The 27,260-nt window shown below is 45.6% G+C and overlaps 1 pseudogene; it reads left to right on the forward strand.

The window, feature by feature from the left end:
* The first annotated feature begins 456 nt into the window (after positions 1-456).
* Positions 457-27,260, forward strand: LOC114282067 (chalcone synthase 2-like; annotated as a pseudogene).

A 27,260-nucleotide genomic window follows, 5' to 3' on the forward strand; every position in this document is an offset into this window, starting at 1 on the left:
CAAGTGAGACATTTATCATTAAATTAATTGTTAATTAGCTAAGTTTGTGGAATAAGAATAAGGGAAATTGTTAATAATTACTCGCCTTTAGTATTGAATATTCAAAATTAGTATCGAAATCAAAGAAGAGCATAAAGTAATTCAATTTTTCATTCTCTAATTATTGATGGGACTATTTGGTACAATTTATTTAAGCTGTTTAATTTTAATTTTAATTTTAATTTTTATTTTGTATTTTGAGTCTTGCTAATCTGTTTAATGTAGTTTCTGTTTATAAATTATTAGACAAAAATAATTTAAATAATTAAATATATATATATATATATATATTTACTGAAAGCTCGAAAAGAAATAATTTTAATTTCTATCTTTTAATTTACAATAAAATGTAGCACCAAATAGATCCTATTATCAGCTACCCCGCTCTATTTCGTTTTGAGTAATATTAGGGATCATAAAAAAAATATCATGAAATACTTCATGAAAATTTTTCATTCTTTGATTAATGTATGATATTTTCTTATATGTGTAATCTAACATGATCATCTTCATATTATTTTTTTCATTATCCCTGGTATTACTCTTTTGTTTTACATACGTCCCACGTGTGCAGCGTGGCACAACCCAAAAAACAAACACTACAACAAGTCTAAAATTGATAAAATTGGGAGGTCAGAGCATGTCGATATTTATTGTCAACTACTTGTAATTAATTCTAGATCTGAATTTGTTGTTTGAGTTTACCGTACTCATTATAGATTTTATTTTGATTCAAATAAATTATTTTGTAAGATATTTTACATATATCATTCATAAATAAATTCAATCCTGAATAAAAAAAAATTCAATCAATTTAATAACCATAATCTGTTTAATTTGGCATATTGGTCTTTAAAAAATAAATATATATATTTTTGAAAATAAATAATCTATTTATTTAATTATTTTTTTGACTAACATAATAAATTAAACAATTTACAATAATTGATTGATTTTTTTATATAAATAATATATAAAAAAAAATTACAAAATAAAAAATTCCAAAATGAAGCTCATGATGCACCTTACAATAACAGTCAATCATAACAGAATAAAATAGAATGTAGCCACCCAATGTCTGAAAGCAGATAACGTTGTGAACACGTAATCAATCAAATCAAACATAACAAATAAAAATAAAAAAGAAAAAAAAGAAAAGAGAAAGGTTAAGTTTAAAAGTTCTAAAATATCAATTTTAAATGAATTCATATTGATGCAGTTGTGTAGGAGTTGAGTTCTAATTGATTGATTTTAAATAAATTAATCCTCGACATACAATAATTCATGACATATTGTGGGAATATATTTTTCGAGTATTAACACGTGACTAAGGTGACGCCGACGTGTCAGACGAAGTGTTACGTGTCTTGGTCATGATGCCGAGATGATCTCGGCTAGGCCGAGGTTATCTTCGAAGATATCGGAGTCCGAGATAAGCGGATAAGAGACAAGAGTCCTAGAATGAAGAAAAACTTCAGGATGGATAGGGATAACCCTCTTAGGGAGTCTATCCTTATCTCCTGTAGGGTCCAAAGCAAGTACTGAATGAGAATCCATAGAAGTCAGGCTTCTGTTAGGACTAGGATTGAGTTAACTATAAAAGAGAGGCACCCCCATGGGTCTAAGGTACGCAATTTATATGAAGAACAGTGATTTAAGCACTTGAATTATCTGTGAGAGATATACTGACTTGATCGTCGGGGTGCCCCCTGGTGAACGAATCACTGCCGGAATCTTCTCTTTCTGTTGCAAGTTAGACAGGTGCCATCTATTCTGCCAGTGCTCTCCAACTGAATATTAAGTTGGCAGTGTGGTCAGAAAATCACTCACACAACTTGGCGCCGTCTGTGGGAAAGAAAGTAGAATAGATGGCCAGTAACGGACATAAGGAAAAGATTGGGGACGACACTCCTACTGAGAGTGGGAGACCTATTGACCTTGATGTCAAAGGAGACAAGTCCAACACAGAAACTCATGAGCAAGCTCACGGAGTAAAAGACGTCGGCCAGACTAGCGACATACCAGAGAAACCTAATTGAAGCGGGTACTACAACGAAGGCGACCTCCAGGTATGGAAGGACAGGTGCCTACAAAGGGATGAAGAGGTGAAAGAGATGGCAAACAAATTGGCAGACCTGCAATCGGTCGTCAATTTTATGATTCAAAATAACGTCATGTAGCCACCATACTCGCTGCTGGACACGCCGATGTCAGCGGCCAACGCCCAGAAGAAAGGGCAGAAAGCAATCCCAGAAGCCCCCTAGCGCACCAGGAGCGAAATGCACTCTCACCGGCCTCCCAGGGAAGTCGAGCAAGGGGAGTCGAGAAGAGAAGAGTCCCGAAGGACATATCACACAAAGGACGCAGACCCCAAAGAACATCGGCATGTTCAAGGGCAGGCGTTGTGTTTTGACACAACCAACGGAGAAAGATCAAAACGGGCCCACCACGAGGCCGAGAGTAGTATGCCGAAAAGACTGAAGTCAAAAGATAGCCGAGCTCCAGGAAGGAGTAAAGAAGACTTGAGAGACTACCTCAAGAGGAAGCAGCAGAATGTCGAAGCCGAGATAACTTCCCCTATTAAGCCAAGGACAACGTTCTCGGTGGAATTGGATAAGTTTGAGGCACCGAAGAGATTCAGTATGCCGAGGTTCCAAATATATGATGGTAAGTCAGATCCCAACTTTCATGTTGGATTATACCTGAATTCAATGGCATTGTATAACGGGAATGAGCCGTTGCTCTGCAAAGTGTTCACCTCATCCTTCAGGGAGATTGCATCAGATTAGTTCCACAAACTACCAAAGGGAAGCGTGAAGACTTGGGAAGGCCTGGCCGAGATGTTTGTGGCCAGGTTCGTAACAAACAAGCTGCAGCCACTGAGGGTGGACGCATTGATGGCTCTAAAGATCAGTAAGGATGAGGGCCTCAGGGCCTATGCAAAGAGATACTATGAGGTATTCAACCGAATACTAGAGTGTAATCAAGAAGTGGCGGTCGTATCCTTCAAGAACGGCCTGAAGGATGACTGTCCACTACGAAAGTCATTGGCAAAGACATTGCCAAAAAGCATGGAAGAGCTCATGGCCAGAATCGAGAAGTACGCCAGAGCCGAGGAAGATACATTGGGGCATAAGAAAACAAAGCATGAGAAAGGAAACGGTTCGTCGAAGCGAGGCCGAGGTAACAATGGATCCTTCAAACAAGAGGCAGAACTGAGGGCTATGCAGGCAGTGACAACTGTGTTCCGAATCCCAATTCACAAAGTTCTAGATCAAATTCGAAACTAGCCCTATTTCAGAACACCAGAGAGGACTCCAGGAGAGCTCATGGAAAGAAACATTGGCCGGCATTGTACCTACAACAATGAAGGTAGGCATATAACTTAGGGTTGTAGAGCCTTGAAAACACACTTGGACGGCCTGGTGAGACAAGGACATCTGAGAGACCTTGTCGATAAGACTAGGACAAGAGAAGAACGGGCAAGATTGCCTCAGGCACCAGCAGCCCCACCTCCCCCAGCACAGCAACCGCAGGCAGGAGGACCTCGGGTAATCAACGTAATCCACTCGAAGGTCAACGAAAACGAAATCCGAGGAGAGACCCAGAAGGGAAAACACCTACAACATGTCTACCAAGTCGGGGAGAAAAGACATCGGGCAGAAGAGAACCAGGTACCAATGATAACCTTTACTAAAGCCGACCTAGAGATGGTCCAGCATCCGCATAATGATGCCTTGGTAGTATCCCTCCAGGTTGGAGAGTGCCAAGTGAAACGCATCCTGATTGACCAAGGCAGCTCTTGTGACATCATGTACGTCCGATGTTACAAGGAGCTCGACCTTCACCCAGATGATATAGAACAAACCAATGGCCCAATGGTTGGGTTCAATGGAACGCCGACATGGCCACAAGGAACAGTAAGCTTGGAGGTGCAGGCTAGCACCAGGAAGATCAAGACAGAATTCACCATCATCGACACACCCTCCCCTTACAACATCATCTTGGAAAGGCCATCGTTGCATGCGATGGGGGTAGTTCCCTCAACATTGCATCAACTATTGCGATTCCCAACAGAGCATGGGATAGAGGAAGTCAGAGGCGATCAGCTGTAGGCGAAGAATTGCTCCATGACAGCAATGAAATCTACCTGCAGCATACGAGAGCCAGAAAAGGCAGAAATTGAAGATGAGGACGTGGAAGTCCTAGAAGACGTTGGCAAGGAGCCAGTCGAGAAGAGCGAAGAGGCACTAAAGAAAATCCTCGTCCAGGATGGGGATGAAGAACACTTCTTTCTTCTCGACTCGGGCTTAGCCGAAAAAGAGGAAAAAGAGTTAGAAGCTTTTTTGAGAGCAAATATTGAGGTGTTTGCTTGGACACCTTACGAAATGCTTGGCATTGACCCCGAGGTCACTTGCCACAAACTGAATGTTGACAGGTCAGCCAAACCTGTAATTCAACGAGCCAGAAGATCGACATTGATGCACGTCGAAGCAGTAGAGGAAGAAGTAGACAGACTTCTTAAGGCCAGGGCCATTAGAGAAGTTCACTACCCGACATGGCTATCCAATACAGTAGTGGTAAAAAAGAAAAACGGTAAATGCAGGGTTTGCGTAGACTTTACCAGCTTCAACAAAATCTGTCCCAAAGACTGCTTTCCTCTACCCAAGATTGACCAGCTAGTAGATGCCACTTCAGGGCATGGAAGAATGAGCTTCCTAGATGCCTACAAGGGGTACCACCATATAGCCATGTACCCCCCAGACGAGGAGAAGACTGCGTTCATCACCCCAAAAGGCCTGTACTGTTACAGAGTAATGCCTTTCGGACTGAAAAATGCAAGAGCAACTTACCAAAGGTTGGTAACCAAAATGTTCAAACACCTGATTGGCTGAACAGTAGAAGTCTACATCGACGACATGGTCGTTAAGACCAAGGAGCCTGAGGGTCATCTCGCCGATCTAAAAGCAGTCTTTGAAATCCTTAAAACATATCGGCTCCGACTCAGTGCATCGAAGTGCGCATTTGGAGTTGGATCTAGTAAGTTTTTGGGATACCTGGTGACTAGAAGGGGCATTGAGGCCAGCCCAGATTAGATCAAGGCCATCTTAGAATTGAAGAGCCCGACATCGGCAAAACAGGTGCAGATGCTAACTGGAAGGGCCGTAGCCTTGAATAGATTCATCAGCAGAAACTCAGACAAGTGCAAACCTTTCTTTAACTTGGTGAAGAAAGCCACGGACTTTTTTTGGACAGAGGAGTGCAAAGAAGCATTAGTCGATCTGAAGAAGTACCTGACCACAGCTCCAGTTCTTTCAAATCCAGAACCTGGGGAGGAGCTGTTCCTGTACTTAGCGGTTTCAGAACATGCGATAAATACAGTACTAATCCGAGAAGAAAAGGGGGAGCAAAGGGCTGTTTACTATGTAAGCAAAACTCTAGCCGATGCAGAAACGAGGTATCTACCCTTAGAGAAATTGATGCTGGCCTTAGTAATGGCTTCAAAAAAGTTGAACCATTACTTTCAGGCCCACAAGATTGTGGTACTAACAGAACACCCACTAAAGTCCTTGTTGCAACAAGGAGACTTAACAGGAAGAATTGCCAGATGGGCAGTGGCCTTGGGCCAGTATGACCTGGAGTTCAGGCCGAGAACAGCAATCAAAGGCCAAGTTTTGGCTGACTTCGTGGCCGAATTCACGCCATAATCCATCGTACACCGGGCTCCGCTGAGCCGAGATGAGCGATGCCCAAGCAAGGAAAAAGAAGCACAGCCGAATACAAAAGAACGGAGAAAAGAAGAAAAACTAAGACCCTGCAGCATTTACATTGGCGACTCCTTTCGACTGTTCGTTGATGGGAGCTCAAACCGACAAGGAGCGGGGCAAGAGTAGTATTGATATCCCCAGATGGAGAGATATTGGAACAGTCCACTCGATTGGGATTCAAGGCCTCAAACAATGAGGCAAAATATGAAGCATTGATTGCAGGACTGAAGCTGGCAGTAGCAGCAGAAGCAGATGAGGTAATAGTTTTTTGTGACTCACAACTTATAGTGAATCAGACAATAGGAGAGTTTGCAGCCCGAGATGAAAGAATGTTGGCATACGTGAAGGAGGTCATCAGGCTGCCAGCCTTGTTTCGTAACTGTTGACTTCTTCAGGTTAGCCGAGATGATAACAGCCACGCCAACGCGTTGGCCAACCTGGCAAGTTCAATACAAACTGGAAAAACAAGGACAATAATGATTGACTATTTGTCAGGCCCGAGCATAGAATCACCGACCATAGAGCGTAAAACAATGTGTGTGGACATAAGACCAAGCTGGATGGATGCAATTGTTGCATTCCTAAAAGAATGAAAGCTGCCAGAAGACCACAAGGAGGCACACAGGGTCAAATTGAAGTCGGCAAAATTTAGTCTGACAGCGGATGGACATCTCTACAGAAGGTCCTTCACTGGACCCCTTTTAAGGTGCGTACACCTTTTGCAAGTTGAAGATTTTTTATATGAAATTCATGAAGGAATTTGTGGAAGCCACGCTGGGGGTAGATCACTAGCTCACAGGGCCATTACCCAGGGGTATTGGTGGCCTTACATGCAAAAAGATGCAGAAGCCTACGTGAAGAAGTGTGAACAATGCCAAAGCTTTGCACCCATGATACACCAGCCAGCTGCTGACCTGAACCCTGTATCCAGTCCTTGGCCATTTGTCCAATGGGGCATGGATCTCATTGGGCAATTGCCCCAAGCAGCTGGACAAATAAAGTACTTACTGGTAGCAACAGATTACTTCACAAAGTGGATAGAAGCAGAACCTCTTGCCAAGATCCGAGATGTGGATGTCAAGAACTTCATATGGAGAAACATCATCACCAGATTTGGGATTCCGAGAGCAATAGTTGCCGACAATGGAACACAGTTTGACAGTAAGCTAATTAAAAGCTTCTGTGCAAAGTTCAAAATCAAGAACTACTTTTCAACACCAAGTTTTCCCCAAAGCAATGGGCAAGCAGAAGCATCCAACAAAGTAATTTTGGATGGGATAAAGAAGAGGTTGCAGGCAGTAAAAGGAAAGTGGGTAGACGAATTACCCAATGTACTCTGGGCATATCGAACTACGCCAAGAAGATTAACGGGGGAATCCCCATTTGCCATGACTTATGGCACGGAAGCTGTCATTTCGCTGGAAGTCGGCATCCCTGGGATCAGAACCCAGGGAGTAGAGAACGGGACTAACGATGCACTCTTAGCCCGAGATCTGGATCTTTTAGAAGAAAGAAGAGAGAAAGCTGCAATCCAGCTCGCAGCATACCAGCAGCAACTTGCAAAAGCTTATAACAAGAAGGTCAATCCAAGAGAATTTCAAGTCGGCGACCTAGTCCTGAGGAAAGTCGTCGGCAACAAGAAGGACCCTAGAGAGGGAAAACTTGGCCCAAACTGGGAAGGACCCTACCGAATCACCTCAGTATTGGGCAATGGGGCATATCGGCTTGAAGATAATGAAGGCAAAGCATTGCCAAGACCCTGGAACACTTGTAACCTGAAATTTTTCTATCATTGAGATTTGACTTGTTTTTTGCCGACGTCATGAATAAAATTTTAGCAAGATTCTTCAACACTTGTGATTGATAAAGATACATAATGTTGTTTCTGGAATGCATAAATAATGAGAACCCAAGTAGAACTCAGGTTCACATTAGGGGGCAGAGAGAAGACAAAGATGTTTAACACTTGTTGAAATTTGTAGCAATTTACAAGTTGAAATTAAACCGAAATCATTGTTTAGCACTTGTTGAAATTTGTAGCAATTTACAAGTTGAAGTTAAATTGAGATCATTGCTTAGCACTTGTTGAAATTTGTAGTAATTTACAAGTTGAAGTTAAACCGAGATCATTGTTTAACACGTGTTGAAATTTGTAGCAATTTACAAGTTGAAGTTAAACCGAGATCATTGTTTAACACTTGTTAAAATTTGTAGCAATTTACAAGTTGAAGTTAAACCGAGATCATTGTTTAACACTTGTTGAAATTTGTAGCAATTTACAAGTTGAAGTTAAACCGATATGATGTTCAACACTTGTTGAAATTTGTAGCAGTTTACAAGTTAAGTTAAACCGATATAATGTTCAACACTTGTTGAAACTTGAGAAAAGTTTACAAGTTAAGTTAAACTGAGAAGTTGTATATCCGAGGCGTGTCACCCCGAGAAGATTGCACAAAGAAGGAAGAGTATGCTAAAAACATGCAGAATATTCTAAGTATAGAATCACGCAAAAGCAGTCAAGAGAAGACAAAGGTACAAGCGCTTAGTGAAGGAAAGTTGTATTAACATTCAACAAAAAAAAGGGGCACATCGGCCATACAAAGAGCTTACATTGTTTCAAAAGATAAAGAAGAAGCAAAAGTACAAAAGACAAAGGAAGAAGACATCAAAATTAAGATTCTCCAGCATCAGCAACAGGCTGGGTTTGAACAGTGGAAGACTGTTGAGAAGGTACCTCGGCCGCCTTTTCTGTTGCAAGCTCGGCATCAATTTCTTGCAAAGTCTCGTCAAGGCTTTTTTCGGCAAAGGGGACGTCGGCTGGTGCTTTCTCAGGTGCAGCATCATTGAGAACCTCATCACCCTCCTCATCTTGAGTCAAGTCCTGGACTTGCTCATTCTGAGAGGGGGACTTGGCCCCAGCAGCATCTTTTGGCTTCCTCACCAAACCCTTCCCCTCCGATTCAGAGTCACCATCAGATTAGGCTGGACTTGGAGTTGGAGGGAATGGAAGAGGAATGGCGTCGGCTTTCCGAAGAGGCGAGTCCTCGGGGACCTCAAGCTTTTTCAGAAGAGACATCCAACCAAGGGTGAAACCCCTGCTACATGCCTGCTTCACTTGCTTTTCATAGGCCTCCGTGACATCGGCCATGCCCTGGGCATATGCCTTCTCGTCGGCATCTTTTATTTCGGCTTCTTTAGTGGCCAAGGCCTCCTGAAGCTCCTTTTGGGCCTGATCTATCTTTTCCTCGGCCTCTCTTTTTTGGGCCTTAGAAACCTTCCTAATAGCCTCGGCAGATTCAGCCTTTTCTTCGGCATCAATTTGAGCTTTGATTGTAGCCTCGGCCTGGTACTCCAGCTTCTTCATCTTTGATTGTTAACTTTTATTAGTCTTTTGAAGACTGGAGACCTCCCTCTTCACCTCAGCAAGCCTCTCTCGGTTCTCAAAAGATTGCATTGAGAAAGAGTGGGCAAGCTGGATGGCCTGAAAGAAAACAGAAGTGTTAGAAAACATTTTAAGTGTAAAATGAAGAGAAAGAAAGAAAAAGTACCAAGCAAAAACACTTACCTGAACGGTGTGCTGAAGCATCAGAGCGTAGTTCTCGTACTCGCTGAACTCGGCGTTTCGCTCCAGATCGCCTGGAAGAAGCAGAGCAGTACTGAGGGCAACACCGACATTGATATCATCGGCGCTATCACTAGCCATAATAGGCTTATCTTCCAAAGTGATTGCGGGGGCTCAAGGGGCATCAAGCTTTTTAGACCCCGAGGTTGTGGTAGAAGATGACCTCGGCTTTTTTGATTTTGGTGATTCGGATGGCTGGGCCTCAGAGCGCCTCTTCCCAGCAGAGGGTTGAGATTTGTCACTCTCAGCCAACTTGGAAATCGGCAAAGTATCGTCAGACTCAGTCTGAGTAACTTCAGCCTTTGGTTGAGCCTTCTTTATTCTTTTTGGCTTTGGAAGTTGGGTTGGAACTGGTTGGGCATCAACATCAGTTGGAATGTTAGCCAGGAGATCTTTTGCAATTGGTTTTGGGCGACCCATCTCGGTAGAAGAAATTGTTTGGCGTCGACGGCGGCATTGGGATATAGGAATCAAGTATGGAGCCGAGGTTGACGGTTGCTCAGCTGGATCAGAGGTTGATCCTTAGTTTGTCCGAGATGTGGACGCGGTTTGTGGAGTTGTGGCAGAGGGTGGAGAAAGGCTTTTCTTTTTCCTCTTAGAGACGTCGGGCAAAGCCGACCTGTATGTTGGAATAAAGTTAAGGAGCAGAGGCGCCTTTCGTTTGTGAATTGGCAACTTCAGAAGTTTTTTCAAATCCATGCTGGGATAGAAGGATTGGCAGAAGTTTTTTGGTGGCTTAGGAATAGCTGCAAGAAAAACAGAAGTTAGAAACAGATAAAATACTGAAGACTTTGAAAGAAAACAAGTAAGTATGAATGTAGGGCTCTTACCATTACCCTCTACAAAGACTGAACGAGGAAGAGGGAAGAGATGGAGATCCTCATCTGGGGCGAACTCCCAGTTCCCCGAAGTTATGAAATAGTCATCCCCAGCTCCCTTGTTGGGGTCAGGGAGGTCGGCAACGATTTTGTATTCGGTTGACCTTGGATTTAGGTAATAAACATAGCCGGTGTCTTTTTTGAGGCAACACATAGTGTAACAGAATTGGATGTCGGCTAGAGTGATCCTAGCATTTTCTTGTTTGGCTAGTGTTATGATACCATTGATGGTTCGATAAGAATTGATGGCAAGTTGCATTGGGTTCAATTTGTAATAATGAGGTATTTCACGGAAAAGGGTGTTAAGTGGGAGCCGAAGTCCACACTCAATAAAGGCGACTACAGGGAAGGGCATGGGGTCATCAGTAGGCATGATGGAGTCATCATCCCCAGTCAACCTCAGATTGACATCGGCTAGGATTTCGAACTCCTGCCTGAAGTGCTCTAATTTCATCGGGGTGTCTACCCTGTGTTTCTACATTCCCATGATGTCGGCTTAACAAGAAGAAGATGGATTTCAGAAAGGTATTTTAAAAAGGGTTATGGCGACCTCAGCAAAAACCTAAAGTATGAGCTGGGCAAAAAATTGTGTAAATAGTTTCAGTTTTTCCAAATGATTATGGGTTCTACAAGCAAATCCCAAACCTAAATCTACAGAAACAAAGATTGGAGTCGCAAATATCTGGAAAACAGAAAAGCATGAATGTGCTTCAGAATCAAGAACATAGAAGGATTATCAGAGACATTGCAAATACGGAGGGTATAAGGCCAAAAACAGTGCAGAAGAGTTGTGAACAATGTGTGCATTCAAGACATGAACAAGAGCAAAATCACAAAATAAGCGCACTCAGATATATGATTCACAGATCGAATGTTTAAGCAAGGCAGTAATGGCGACAAGTTCAAGAAAAAATTAAGAAACTGAAATAAGAAGGAATAGTGGATTACCAGAAGAAGAACGAAGCCGGTGTTAAGTATTGTCGAGGTCAGACGACGGTGGTGGACTGGAGAATCAGCACGAACCTAGTCGAAGAAAGCGAATGATGGTGGTTGCAAAGCTTTGGAAGCTTGAGCAATGGAGGATTTCGAAGGGTAAAGCAAGAAAGAGAGAGAAAGAGCTTCAGACGCGAAAGAGTAAAACGAAAAGACGGGGGAAAGAAAGAGTTTTGATTAAACTTAAAACGGCGGCAAAAATGAAATTAATGGTCCTAGAAAAACGAATCCGTAAGACGGCGCATACAGGCGCAAAAATAATCTACAAGCGCGTCCGGAGTACGATCCAGTAAGTGGAAGACGCGTGGCTGCAATAGTTGAGTTGTTTGTGCACGACAGCTCATAAACAAGGAAGAGCCCTTAGAAGTCTTGATCTTTAAAGAAGGCATGTCGGCCTTTTAATGATGATCTCGGCTAGAAGTCTTTAAGCCGACGTATTGACAGGAAGCACATATATAGGTTCCATCACCTCAGGATGCCGAGGTAATAAAACCTAGGGGGCAGTTGTGGGGATATATTTTTCAAGTACCAACACGTGGCCAAGGTGACGCCAATGTGTCAGCCGACGTGTCACGTGTCTTGGTCATGATGCTGAGATGATCTCGGCTAGGCCGAGGTTGTCTCTGAAAATATCGGAGTCTGAGATAAGCGGATAAGGGACAAGAGTCCTAGAATGAAGAAAGACTTCAGGATGGATAGGGATAACCCCCTTAGGGAGTCTATCCTTATCTCCTGTAGAGTCCAAAGCAAGTACTGAATGGGAGTCCATAGAAGTCAGGCTTCTGTTAGGACTAGGATTGAGTTAACCATAAAAGAGAGGCACCCCCATGGGTCTAAGGTACACAATTTATATAAAGAACTGTGATTTAAGCACTTGAATTATCTGTGAGAGATATACTGACTTGATCGTCGGAGTGCCCCCGGGTGGACGAACCACCATCGGAATCTTTTCTTTCTACTGCAGGTTAGACAGGTGCCATTTATTCTGCCAGTGCTCTCCAACTGAATACTAAGTTGGCAGTGTGGTCAGAAAATCACTCACACACATACTATTCCCTTGGGAATAAATTTAGGAATAATTTTTTAACAATTTTAAGTATTTTTTAAAACAGAATGAGTAAATTTAAGTGCAAAGAATTTTTTTAAAAAATAACGTAACGATATGAGATAAATGATGAGTTCAAGAGTCCTGTGAACTACACAAGTGGGCTTCACATTTTGTCGTACATTGTATTTTATTTTATAAAAATATTCTATATTCATAGAATCGAAAAGAAATATTCCAAGCAATTGATGTATTCTATATTTATTATATTCTAATTATTATTATTATTATTATTATTTTGTGTATGTGGTGTGCAATGCAAGTGACAAGTCCATGATTAAGCAGAGGTACATGTATTTTTTTTTTTTAACCGAAAGAGGTACATGTATTTGACAGAGGAAATTTTAAAAGAAAACTCAAATGTGTGTGCCTACATGGCACCTTCACTAGATGCTAGGCAAGACATGGTGGTTGTTGAAGTCCCAAAACTAGGCAAAGAGGCTGCAACCAAGGCCATCAAAGAATAGGGCCAGCCGAAGTCCAAAATCACCCACTTGGTTTTCTGCACAACTAGTGGCGTCGACATGCCCGGTGCCGATTACCAACTCACCAAGCTCCTCGGCCTCCATCCCTCTGTCAAGCGCCTCATGATGTACCAACAAGGTTGCTTTGCCGGTGGCACCGTGCTCCGCCTAGCCAAAGATTAGCTGAGAACAAGAAAAGTGCTCGGGTCCTAGTTGTGTGCTCGAAAATCACTGCAGATACCTTTCGTGGGCCTAGTGACGCCCATCTTGATAACCTTGTAGGCCAGGCCTTGTTTGGTGACGGTGCAACTGCTATTATAGTTGCATCGGACCTAATTCTCGAGGTTGAGAAGCCGTTGTTTGAGTTGGTCTCAGCGGCCCAAACCATCCTCCCAGATAGCGACGGTGCCATCGATGGGCATCTTCATGAAGTGGGCCTTACATTCCATCTCCTCAAGGATGTTCCAGGGCTTATTTCCAAGAACATAGAGAAGAGTCTAAATGAGGCATTCCAACCCTTGAACATTGCTGATTAGAATTTCCTTTTCTGGATAGCCTGTAACGCCCCGAATTTCTAGCCCAAATAATAATACAACAATCATGGCTCTTTCAAGGAAAACTGAATATAAATCTTCAAACTTACATTACATGATACAATAGTTCTTTATGCAACAATACGATCCAACAATAAGTAAATAAACAAATAAATACCCCCAAAGGGTTTACAAATTTCCAACACTTGAGCCTGGTTACACAAAACGGTTATTCAAACCTACACACATATAGCCCTTCGCTTACACATAGAGTCACAACAAAATGAGAGTCTCATACTCTTAACACACATTTGCTCGCCTCTAGTTTGGCGGCATCACATCTTTTCCTGCACAAAAATTCCGTAGGGTGAACATAAAGCCCAGTAGGAAGTCCTTAACAAAGTATATACATTTTATACAAGTCTCAAGAGATAAAATGCACATGCCATGCTATGCCCTTTTGAAATAAAATCACACCTTCATCTTTGAAAACCATCATACTCAATGATATCATGCAATTTCAATTCTTCAAAACTTAACAATTCATTTCAAAAGCGGTAAATACGACTCTGGTAATCCCTAGGTTGGTGTCTACAAGTAGACTATACAAGTACTACCAATTTGTCATTTTTACCAGCATTGACTGGAAGGCTCGACACCAATAATCTGTCATTTTTACCAGTATTAACTGGAAGGCTTGACACATATTCAATTTCATCTACACCACCTGTCAAGACTTACCATCGTATTTACCCCAAAACTAATTCATGGAAACTTGTTTCTCAAAATTCTTTTCTCAATGCAAGTTTTCAAATCAACTTTGAAAGTTTAATGTAATCAAATGAATTGATATTCCAATAACACAAGATGGATATAAATACTTTTATTCCAATTCATCATCCAAGGAATAACACAATTCCCTCTTCTCAAGTATCCTTAACAATTAGTCATTTCAAGACTATTTCAACGTTTTGAACAATAATTTCTGAGAGGGAGATTAATGATATGGAATTTGTGCCGAACAGATTTGGGCCGGACAGAGTTGTGCTAGACAGATTTGGGCCGAACAAGTGTTGGGCCAAGTTGTGTGGCCCGGCCTTGAAGGAAGCTGCTCGGTTAAGGCAGCGCGTTGATTGACCGAGCTGCAAGGATCCGTGGTTGCGAAGCCAGTCAGGTGAAAAGTCCATCGCCAGGAAAGGCAAGGTTGGACCGAGGTACCTGTTTTCTCAGCAGGTAGGTCGATCGCAGATAAGCGTGAGTAGTCCCGAGCTCCGCTTTGCCGAGATGCCGCCGAGTCCGGTCCTCATCTGAGCTTAGCTGCTGGAGTACTTGGGCATGACGCGTAGCATGGCAGACGATGGCCGGGATGGAACTGCCCGGCTCCCGAGCTCCCAAGAGAATGGGCAGGCAGTTGGGTTAGGTGATGCTCAGCAAGGTTTATGCTGACAGATGGGATAGCAGTGCCACGTGTTGAGAGGTCACTGGGAGTAGATTTGGGGCGCAGAAGGTATATAAGCATGTCTGTGCCCCCCATACGCGGACAAATGAACATTTGGTGAGACATACACTAAACATTCAACACTCTCCCTTCTCTCTATCTATCCCCTGTGTGTGTATTCTAACTTGATCGTCGGAGGGGTTTTCCGGCCACACACCGCCGGGTAGCTCACCGCTGTTATGCTCGCAGGTGATCGGACAGAGACGGAGCTCGGAAGAAAGGAGTACGAGCTTGCCAGAATATTTGTTCCCCGTACAATTGGCGCCGTCTGTGGGAACTTGACAGACAAAACCTTGTCTTCCAAGCTCATCTGATCGCCGTTCATGGAAAACAACGATGAGATTCCGTTGTCTGCCATCGACGGAGCCACCCCGGAGTTTATTCGAAGGAGAGAGGGACATCCCGCCATCCTTCCAATGGCGGATTTGGAGACATTCCCCGGAGGGCAATCGGGGGACGCGCGGGATAAGCGTGGGAGAAGTTATGGTCATTCGCGGAGTCTAGACGGTCATCGGCGGCGGAGAGAGTCACACGCCAGACGTCTGGAACACAAGTTGAGGGACCAAGACGCCGACATCCGGCGAATGGCGGCGGAGATGGAAGACCTCAAGCGGCATGTCAAAGGGAAGGGTGTAGCTGGAGTGGATGACCACAGTGAGCGCACCCCATCCCGCCGTTCAGGCGGCCAGAGTCAGCGACGCACTCCGTCCATTTCTATTACCAGAAGTTACAAGGTTGGTGATTCCGACGTGCATGCAGAGAAGTCTAGCGCGCAAGATAGCACTTACCAGCCCTCACGTCCAGTGACGACGTCGAGGTACTTTTACTCCGCTCATTCAGAGGATTTACGGGCGGTCTTAAGGGAGCGGGCTCGCCGGCAGGAAACTCAGAGGATACCGGCGTTCCAGCAGTTATCGTACAGGGTTCACGCCAGCGAGGAAGTCGGAATGCCTCCACCCCGCTAAGCAGCACCACTCCTAGTGGATTCAGATTTGGCAAGGTTAAGTGCCACTCCTTTCTCCCTGGAAATAGAAACAACACTGCTTCCGGCAGGCTTCCACCAGCCAAAGTTCACGCTTTACGACGGGAAAACCGATCCCTACATGCATGTAAGTCATTTCCGACAGGTCATGGCTGGACATAGGCAGAATGATGCTCTTATGTGCCTCATCTTTCCGTCAAGTTTGGGCAAACTAGGCTTGAAGTGGTTTAAAAGGCTACCGGAGGGGAGTATTGAGAGGTGGCATTAGCTGGCCGAAGCCTTTGTCACGCGCTTCAAAACCAACACTAAAACACCAAAAGAAGTGGATCACCTACTGAGTGTCAAGATGGAACCAAGCGACACATTGAAGGCGTACAACTCCAGATATTGGGAGACCTTCAACGAGATCTTGGATTGCCCGGTCAACCTTGTAATCACTCAATACAAGCGTGGTCTCCCAGTCGGACATAGACTGCGGGACTCGCTTACCATGCACCAATCGACGTCCATGGGCCAGCTCATGCAGCGCATCAATGAGCACAGCCGAGTGGAGGATGATGCGTCAGTATCTACCGTGAAGGCAACTCCGGTAGTAACAGACAAGAAGACAGCAGGCAAAGTGCACGCAGTTGGGCAAGAGTCCAGCCGTTTAAGTGACCGAGCAGAGGAATCGGACCGTGGCTCGAATCGCAAAAACCGGGGTAGAGGACGTCAGAATGACCGGGATGACTACCCCCGAGATGACATAGCGGAGGCAAACAGAAGGTTGAAGGCAAGGACTGGCATAACCACAGTCTTCAAGATTCCAATCTATCGCATACTTAGTGAAATCTGAGACGATGAGTATGTCCGGTTTCCTGCTAAGTTGGGCGACGGACAAAAGGGCTACAATCCGCAGTATCGTTGCACGTTTCTTCGCGAGCAAGGCCACCGGACTGAGGATTGTTTGCCATTGAGGCAACACCTAGAAGTTCTAGTCGCGGCCGGACACCTAGACCTTTACATTGATGGGGACATAAAGGCGAACCAGGCTCCGGTTGAGCCCAGGGGACAGGATGACCGAGATGCGCCACCACAAGGAGTTATTAATGTCATCCACGGCATATTGGAACCGGAGCGTGTTTGCGAACTCCGGGGTATGATCAAAAAGGCAGAACATATGAGGGAGGTTTTGTCGATACAGCCTGCCATCAAGAGGGGGAAGACCGTAGAGAAAGATATGATTAGTTTCACCTCAAGGGATCTAGAGCGTATTCAGACGCCGCACAACGATGCCTTAGTAGTAACACTCTGCGTCAAGGAATTCGATGTCAAATGGATCTTGATCGATCAGGGAAGCTCGGTCGAGATCATGTATTACGACGCGTTCAAGCAGCTCAAGCTCCGGGAGACAGACTTGGCTTCGGCAACTTCGCCACTGGTTAGTTTCAACTGACAACCGGAGTGGCCTTTGGGAAAGATTATCCTGTCGGTCAAAGCGGGATCCATGGTCAAGCAAGTGGAGTTCTGGGTGTTACAAGTTCTTTTTACTTACAATCTAATCCTTGGAAGGGGATGACTCTATGCCATGCAAGCCGTAGCGCCGACCTACCATCAGGTGATGAGATTCCCCTCGGCTATGGGGGCAATCGAGGAGATCTGGGGAGATCAATTCATGTCCAAACAATGCTTCGTGGCAGTGAACGGGAGCCGTGCGGCCAAAGGCTTCGTTCAAATGATAGAACGACCGGAAGATCGGGGAGTTCTTGACGATGTGGGCACCAAGGCAGAGGACAAAGTTGTTGAGGAATTGGTGGAGGTGCGAGTTGATATGGAGTGGCAGGATAAGTTCTTCCTGCTCGGTTCCAGCCTCACGGCCCCAGAAAGGACCAAGATGGTTGAGTTTTTGATGACCAACATCGAAGTCTTCGCATGGTCGCCTTACGATATGCCCGGCCTCGATCCAAGTTTTATCTGCCATCACCTCAATGTTTTCCCCGGAGCAAAGCCAGTCATTCAGCGAACAAGGAGATCGGCGCTTCATCACGCCGAGGTAGTTGCAGAGGAAGTGAAAAACTTGCTTGAGGCACGAGCAATTCAAGAAGTGCACTACCCTTGGTGGATTTCTAACACAGTAGTGGTGCCCAAGAAGAATGGGAAGTGGCGAGTTTGTGTCGATTACAAGACAGTCAACTGAGCTTGTCCAAAGGATAGCTTCCCCTTGCCCCGTATCAACCAGCTTGTGGACTTGATGGCTGGGCATAATCGGCTCAGCTTCTTGGATGCCTATCGCGGCTACCACCAAATTGCCATGCATGGGCCCGACCAAGAGATTACTTCCTTCACGACTCCAAGGGGACTCTTCTGCTACCGAGTCATGCCTTTTGGTTTGAAGAACGTCGGGATAACTTTTCAGAGGATGGTGACCAAGATGTTTGCTCCTTTGCTTGGGCGGACAATGGAGGCCTACATTGATGATATGGCGGTTAAAAGCCAGCATGCAGGAGACCACTTATCCGGCTTGGCCGAAATGTTCGCCATTCTCAAAAAACACAAGCTGCGCCTGAATGCGTCTAAGTGTGCCTTTGGCGTGGGATCCGAATTTTTTTTGGGATTCCTAGTCACAAACCGAGGCATCGAAGCAGACCCCACTCAGATCAGTGCCGTGCAAAATTTGAAACAGCCCAGCTCGACTAAGGACGTGCAGCATCTAGCCGGGATGGCCGCCGCGCTTAATCGATTTATAAGCCGGTCATCAGATCGCTGCCGCCCTTTCTTTCAGGCCTTGAAATCAAAGTTCTCGTGGGACGAAGAATGTGACCGTGCTTTGGCCAAGCTCAAGGAGTATCTGTCTTCTTTGCCACTGTTGGTTACACCAAAGCCAGGAGAGGTACTCTATCTTTACCTTGCCGTCTCACAGCATGCAGTCAGCGCGATGCTTGTCTGAGTTGAAGGAATTAAGCACCTCCCAATCTTCTACGTCAGTAAGACCTTGCTACTGACAGATTTGAGATACTTGCCGTTGGAAAAGCTTGCGTTAGCATTGATGATGGCTTCAAGGAAGTTGGTGCACTATTTTCACGCGCATACCATCATCGTTCTGACCGAATTCCCCCTTAAGGCCTTGTTTGAATGGGCAGACTTCTCTGGCTGAATTCTTAAGTGAGCGGTCGAATTAGGTCAATTTGATGTTAAGTTCCAGCCGCGCACTGCTATAAAAGCCCAGACCTTGGCCGATTTCGTTGCGGAATTCTCACCTGGAACTCATCTGGTGTGCCCGATCGACATTACCGTGGCAGATGATGAGGTGAACGCAAGCACGACCGAGACACAACAACTTGATAGAGTTGGCGACGCGGACTTTGCGCACCCCTCCGGCACACCCTCAGTTTGTACAAATCAACCACATGGTGATACGATAATGGAGTTGGGAATCACCGTCCAACCTGCTCTGTCCAGTACCGCATCACAAAGAGGGGAAGAAGTGGAAGCACTCACCACAGAGCCTGCGGCCGGTATAATACCACAACCTGGAGATTCGCCTACGGACTTGGGCATTGTAGATCAACTTGCCGAGTCCGGTGCCGAATCACCAAGAGGGAAAGAAGTGGAAGCACACAGCACAGAGCCTGCGGCCGGCATAATACCGCAGCTTGGAGATTCACCTACGGATTTGGGCATTGTAGGTCAACTTGCCGAGTCCGATGTCGAATCATCAAGGGGGGCTGAAGTGGAACCAGTCGGCACAGAATGTTCAGCCGAACAGCCGAACAACCGTGATCTCATCGACCTTCGAAACTCTCAGGACCCTTCAGAATGTTGGAAGCTCTTTGTGGGGGAGATGTGGAAACTTTTCATTGATGGAGCGTCAAACCGCCACGGTGCCGGGCTAGGTATCGTTCTTATCTCGCTGGATGGCCTAACTATTGAACATTCTATCACCCTTGGCTTCCCAGCATCCAACAACGAGGCTGAGTACGAGGCACTTTTGGCCGGACTCAAGAGCGCCCTTCAGATGAAGGCTTCTGAGCTAATGGTGTACAGTGATTCCCAGCTTGTGGTTAACCAAGTCGCTGGGATTTATGAAGCAAAGGACGACAGAATGCAAAGTACCAAGCTTTGGTCAGGGAACACATCAAACAATTTCAAGCAATCAGAGTTCAACAGATTGGCCGAGAAGAGAACAACCGAGCTGATGACCTGGCCGGCCTCGCTTTAATGGTTGATTGTACATCTCTTAACCCCCTGTTAATTGAATTCCTTCCACGGCCAAGCATAGAGGAAGCCGGGTAGACGGATGTATTCTGCGCCGCGCTAGGTCCTTTCTAGATGGACCCTATAACCCTGTTTCTCAGAGATCGGACTCTGCCAGCCGACAAGAAAGAAGCGCACAAAGTCCGGGTGAAATCAGAGCGGTTTTGGCTATCTCCATCTGGAGCGTTGTATAAAAAGTCCTTCACCGGTCCTTATCTGAAGTGCATGCACCCGAGTAGCATGGAGCCCTTCTTGTACGAAATTCACGAAGGCATTTATGGCAGTCACATAGGGGGCAGGTCCTTGGTCTACCGCGCTATTTCACAAGGCTATTGGTGGCCGTGCATGCAAGCCGACGCACAGAAATATGTTCGCAAGTGCGAGAAGTGCCAGAAGTTTGCACACCATATCCATTAGCCGGCCAAAGAACTTCTTCCCCTAACCAGCCCTTGGCCTTTTGCAATGTGGGGATTAGACATAGTGGGGCCGCTCCCAACAGTACCAAGCAACTGGAAGTTCTTCATCGCGGCAACAGACTACTTCACCAAGTGGGTTAAAGCCGAGCCTTTGGCAACAATCAAGGAGAAAGACGTGAAGTGGTTTGTCTAGCAGAATGTGGTAACACGGTTCGGCGTCCCTAAAATTTTGATCTCTGACAACGGCACCTAGTTTGACGGTCGCCTATTCAGAGGGTTTTGTGAAGATTTGAAGATTAAATTCTACAACTCCACTCTGGCTTACCCACAGTTCAACGGTCAAACCAAGGCGTCAAACAAGACTATTCTTGACGGACTGAAGAAGAGGCTTGAGAAGGCTAAGGGAAAGTGGGCCGAGGAACTTCCCAGCGTCCTTTGGGCATACCGAACTACCTCGCGGCGTTCTACCGGGGAAACTCCATTCGCTTTGGCTTATGGCATGGAGGCGGTCATACCTTTGAAAGTAGGCATGCCCACTCTCAGAAGTGAAAGTTTTGAACCCGAGCTAAACGCCGAGGCCATTGCTCTGGAATTGGATCTAGTAGAAGAGCGCCGAGAAAAGGCTCTCATCCACATCGCTGCCTACCAACAAGAGCTTTCAAGGAAGTACAATAAAACAGTGCACCCCAGACCGTTCAAAGTAGGTGATTGGGTTTTGAGGAAAGTTATGGGCAACACCCTGGTGCTAGATGAAGGCAAACTAGGGGCAAATTGGGAAGGACCCTACAAGATAACCAGTCTGGCGGGCAAAGGGGCATACCACTTGGAGGATCTCGATGGTAGAGGAATACCCCGGCCATGGAATGCGGCCAACCTCAAATTGTATTATTTCTAGCTTTAGTTTTCTTTTTGTGCAAAGGAATTTTTTGGCTTACACTTCAGAATGTAATTCTTTTTGTCAATACATAGAAGTGTCCTCTTTGCTTTGGCATTTTGATTATTGTTCTGTTTTGAGATTCCCAACAGAGATGATTTACTCCGGTTGGAAGAGTTGATGACTTACTCAACTTAGGATTCCCAACCGAGATGATTTACTCCGGTTGGAAGAGTTAATGACTTACTCAACTTAGGATTCCTAACTGAGATGATTTACTCAAATTGGAAGAGTTGATGACTTACTCAACTTAGGATTCCCAACTGAGACAGTTCATTCCGGTTGAAAGAGTTGGTGATTTGCTCAACTTTGTTGTTCCAACCGAGATGGTTATTCCGGTTGAAGAAGTTGATGTTTTGTTCAGCTTAGGTATTCTCGACTGAGATGGTTCACTCCGGTTGAAAGAGTTGGTGATTTGTTCAACTTTGTTGTTCCAACTGAGATGGTTATTCCGGTTGAAGAAGTTGATGTTTTGTTCAGCTTAGGCATTCTCAACCGAGATGGTTTATTCCGGTTGAGAGACATAGTGATTTGTTCAACTTTGTTGATCTAACCGAGATGGTTATTTCGATTGAAGAAGTTCAATTCTGCTACTTATACCGAGATGTTTTGCTGAAGATAGAGTTGGAGAAAATCGTGCAAACACTTGATGAAATTAAAGCTTTTCATTGATAAAAAGTTAATACAAAAGGTGGAGAACATAGCCCGGTTACATTTGCAGACAAAGAAAAAAGAAAACTAAGCCAAGGGGGAGAGGTCTGGGAATTCCTCATCAGTTTCCAGGTTGACCGTTGTTGTCTGGTCCTGGACACCGGTTCCAATCTGGCCGGGCTGCACCTGCTCAGTTTGGTTATCTCCCTCAGCGGTTGCCTCTGTTTCTTCGAGTCCTTCCTCAGCCTCAGCCTCAGCCTGCAGCGCGCTGAAGACGTCATTGGCGTATGGAATGAGGTAGGTCGGTAAGAAGACAGCCGGTGGAGAAGCAAACACGTCAGTGTCTGGACCTTGACCGAGCTATTGACAGACAGCCTTCCATCCAGCTTTGAAATATATGTCCTGGGTGGCGAAGACTTGTTTTTTGTAGTTGTCTTCCGCCTCTTTGAAGCCGGCATTATTGGTGTCTTCACAATCCTTCTCCCTGGACTCCTTGAGCGCGTCCAGCTCGGCCTGGAGCTCGTCCCTCTTTTTCTCGGCTTCGTCGAATTGGCCGAGCAACCGGTTGTTGTCGGTGTTGGCAAGTTCAAGTGAGGACTTTGCTCGGCCAAGCTCGGTTTGGAGGCTTTGGACTTGGCTGTCAGTGTTGGCTGCCTTTTGCCGAAGTCGGTGGATGCGCTCCATGACTAAGTGTTGTTTTTGGATGGCCTGCGAAAAGGAAACCTGATCAGAGAAGAAACCGTGCAAACACTTGTGAAAATTGGAGTAGAAGATTAAGACTTTTACCCTGGTCATAGACTTCACGGCTGATTTCACTAGCCGGGTGTCAGGAACGTGGTCGCTGCCAACCACGTCGCTCGGCAGGAGAAGGGCTTTGGAGAGATCAAAGGCAAGAAGATGTTCATTGTCTCCCTTTACGGAGGCCGTTGCCGGGATCTCCTTTCCCCGGTGCTTGAGCTGCGGTCTCCATGCTGGCGTTGGGTCAGCTGTGATGGTAGGTTGCTCAGTGGATAGTTCGGTAATCAGCTAGGCAGACGGGTCCGCGCGAGCTCTTTTGCCAGCCCGGCGTGTTGCTTGGCTTGACTGCCCGGTAGCTGGAGAAGCTAGGGCGACCATGGCGCCCCTTGACTGACCGGCGACTGGCGAGCGGATGACGACGCTCGGTATCTCGGCAGACGTTGCGGTGAGCAGGTTTTTGATTCGGCTTCGTTTGGCCATCTCTTGCTCTTCTGTCAACCGGATTAGTGGAACATCTGGCAAAATTGGATCTGGAGGAGGTGATGGAGCACGGAGAAAGTCTGTAACTTTACTCCGGCGGAGAGCAGAGTATCTGTAGGTTGGAGTGTAACCGAGCAACTCGTTGCAATCTCGGTCACGGTAGCGAAGTGCGGTCCTAATGGCTTCGACATTGGGGTATTGGTAGTTGGCTTGCAAGGCCTGGATTGCTGCAAAAAAAACAAGAAAAATGGTTAAGTACAGAACTATGAAGAAAGTAAGCTAACCGAGCAAGTTTGAACAGCTTACACGTGGAACCAAAGTTCTTGCTTATGAACCAGCCCGGTACCTCGGCTGTTTCATAGTTGCCAGACACCTAGAAGAAATCGTCATCATGCAAGTCCTTGTCTGGTGTGCCAGTCACAATTTTTTCTTTGCCCAGCCTAATCTTAAGGTAGTAGGCGAGGCCATCGCCGGTGTGCCCCAGGATATACTGCCGTAGTATCTCGGCTAAACCTAGGTTTATGCCTAACCGGTTATTTAATTCATGCACACCGTTTACTATCCGGTAGGTGTTGGTGGACACTTGAGTGGGTGCAAGCCCGGTGCGGCGCAGAAATTCGGTGATTAGTGGATTGAGAGGGAAACGAAGGCCTCCTTCGATGATGGACAGCACGGTGAAGGGGCATTGTTTTGATCTGCCCCAGGGCGTGGTCTCTTCTTCTGCGAGCTTAAGGTGGACGTCGGCCGGGATGCCGTACTCCTCCCTGAACGCAGCTAGCGCAGCCGGAGTATCCACCAGGAAGCGGAATTTCCCCATGTGGCTGACTAATCTAGCTTGACCGAGGTGGTTTGGCACATACTAGGAATGGGTGGCAGTTCGGTCTTTATGAGCCTCAGAATTGGTCTTTGGTCCCCTTGGACTCTGCAGGAAAAAGGATGGCAAGCATAAGAGGAAGCACGGTCGCGCAAAACGAGCTTGACTTTAGCTCGGCCATGGATTGTGCCAAACCACCACAGTCGTAAAGTCTAACCAGGAGCTCGGTCGCCCAAGCGGACCAGTTGTTAGCCCGGTTGAGCGGCCAAGTCCTATGGCCATTCCGGTTTTTGCTAAGATTACAGCAAACAGTTTATTTGCTCGGTTAAACTTATTTCTTGGATCAAATGAAGATCCGGAGCCCGGTCAGCCCCAGATCCTCAGTGTTCTTCAGGAAAAATGAAGAACAGTTTGAAGAAAAATGAAGAAACTAAGGGGCATTGAAGGTTGTTGGTGGGGAAGGCCCTAAAACCTGCAGATTTGGTACCAGAGAGGAAGAAATATCAAATGAAAATGACATGGGATAGAGGACTTACCAAGATTTGGTGCAAATGCAGTTCCTTCCAACGCAAACACAGAGCAGGAAGGAGAATGGAAGCTTGGCGAGGGCACAGCAGCTTCGAAATGCTTGGAATGCCAGAGAGTCAGTAAGGATCAAAGGAAGAAGGAAGATGCATGTTTATAGGGGCGGTGAGGCCGCCCAAATTCAAAATTGAGGGAACGGTTGGGTTGGCTGCTCGAGGACCAACAGAGGATTGACACGTGTCTCCATTTATGACAGCATCAGAACTGAAGAGACAGGATGAAGAGTCGAGGGGTCAACCGGGCAACTTTTGGAGACAGGAATGTCAACCAAGGAGTTGAACTGGGCAAGTTTTGAAGATAGGAATGTCAACTAGCTCGGTCGCCATTTTGCATACTGAAGAAGTATTACCCCGGTCAGGATAGGTAATCTCAGTCACGCTTCAGCGGACGGAATTAAGAGGCAATTGAGAGGGAGATTAATGATATGGAATTTGTGCCGGACAGATTTGGGCCGAACAGGTGTTGGGCCAAGTTGTGTGGCCCGGCCTTGAAGGAAGCTGCTCGGTTAAGGCAGCGCGTTGATTGACCGAGCTGCAAGGATCCGTGGTTGCGAAGCCGGTCAGGTGAAAAGTCCATCGCCAAGAAAGGCAAGGTTGGACCGAGGTACCTGTTTGCTCGGCAGGTAGGTCGACCGCAGATAAGCGTGAGTAGTCCCGAGCTCGGCTTTGCCGAGATGCCGCCGAGTCCGGTCCTCATCTGAGCTTAGCTATTGGAGTACTTGGGCATGAAGCGCAGCATGGCAGACGATGGCCGGGATAGAACTACCCGGCTGTCGAGCTCCCAGGAGAATGGGCAGGTAGTTGGGTTAGGTGATGCTCAGCAAGGTTTATGTTAAAGGATGGGATAGCAGTGCCACGTGTTGAGAGGTTACTGGGAGTAGATTTGGGGCGCAGAAGGTATATAAGCATGTCTGCGCCCCCCATACGCGGACAGATGAACATTTGGTGAGACATACACTAAACACTCAACACTCTCCCTTCTCTCTATCTATCCCCTGTGTGTGTGTGTTCTAACTTGATTGTCGGAGGGGTTTTCCAGCCACACACCGCCGGGTAGCTCATCGCTGTTGTGCTCGCAGGTGATCGGACAGAGACGGAGCTCGGAAGAAAGGAGTACGGGCTTGCCGGAATATTTGCTCCCCGTACAATTTCCAAAATGAACAACAATTCTCATATTTCCTGAAATTCATCATTTATATAAATATAAATAAGAAATTTTACAAACACTCATTTATTTTGACACACAAAATAAATATAACAATATCATTCATGGATTTTCAGTCTCTTAAAAAAAAAAATCCCAAATTCTAGGTTTTCTTACCAAAACTATACAACTCAAATCTTTTGAAATAAAACTTTCCAAAATCATCTTTTCTTCAATCAACGAAGATCAAAACCCATAAGATCATTTTAAAAGAACAAGAGACAAATCCACTTTCAAAATCGCTTAACTTCTTGAATTAACAATCAATTTTCAAAGCTATCAAAGGATGATTTCGAAAATCATCTAGATCTTGAAAATATATATATATATAATTCTAAGAAAATCCCTACCTCAAGTTTTGAAGAGGAAATGAGATGAAACCCCCAAAATTAACGGTATTGAAACTCGATCTTCATCGCACAAAACGAAGCCCTTGAGATGATAACCCACTTTGATGAAGAAGCAATGGCAAAACTCAAATAGATATTGAGAAATCAAGGTTTCTGATCTAGTTTGTGTAGAGAAATGTAGAGAGAAAGGAGAGGAAATGTTTTTAGAGAGAGATATACAAAAGTAATATAAAATATCAGATTCACGAACTGATATAACATGGTCTGCTTGAGCGTGGAAAGCCCCGCTCGAGCGTCGAATACACTTTCTCAGTACTTTTGCAGACAGGTCAAACTTCTGAAACCAAACATTCTCCGCTCGAGCGGACAAGCAACTTCGAATGCATTTTGCATTTTTGCTTCGGCAAGCTGACCGGGCAGCTCGACTCTCGTAAGCTGTATAGGGTGACTCGACTCCCGACATACTCAGCGAAGTGGCAAAATATGAAAGAATTAACTTCCGATACAACTCTGCAAGGCACAATTCGAGTTGGATTCGCATCTAATGATTTGGAGACATTACCTGTTCCAAACACACCATTATAACCCGATAACAAAAAATAAGGGGAATATAAGGGAAACTAAGATGCGTAACACCGTTCAAAACCATACCAATCTGAGCCCAAAACACCACAAGAAACGGGTTAAAATCAGGATCGCTACATATCCCATTCTGGTAGCCCTGCCATTTTGGACCAAGTGGAATTAAAGTTGGCCCTTAAGCCTGAGAAGTTTCGAGCCACGCGGCACGTGCCAAGTGAGTACGGTAACGTGTTGAGCACATGTGTGTTGTTTATCTTGGATGAGATGGGGAAGAGTTCAACAAAGGAAAGACTCAAGACCACTGGTGAGGGGGCTCGAAGTGGGGCGTGCTCTTTGGGTTCGGACCAGGGCTCACCGTTGAGACTGTGATGCTACATGGCTTGTCCACTTAA

Source organism: Camellia sinensis, chromosome 7, assembly GCF_055761805.1.
Source record: "Camellia sinensis isolate YWXY chromosome 7, ASM5576180v1, whole genome shotgun sequence".
Taxonomy (NCBI): Eukaryota; Viridiplantae; Streptophyta; class Magnoliopsida; order Ericales; family Theaceae; genus Camellia; species Camellia sinensis.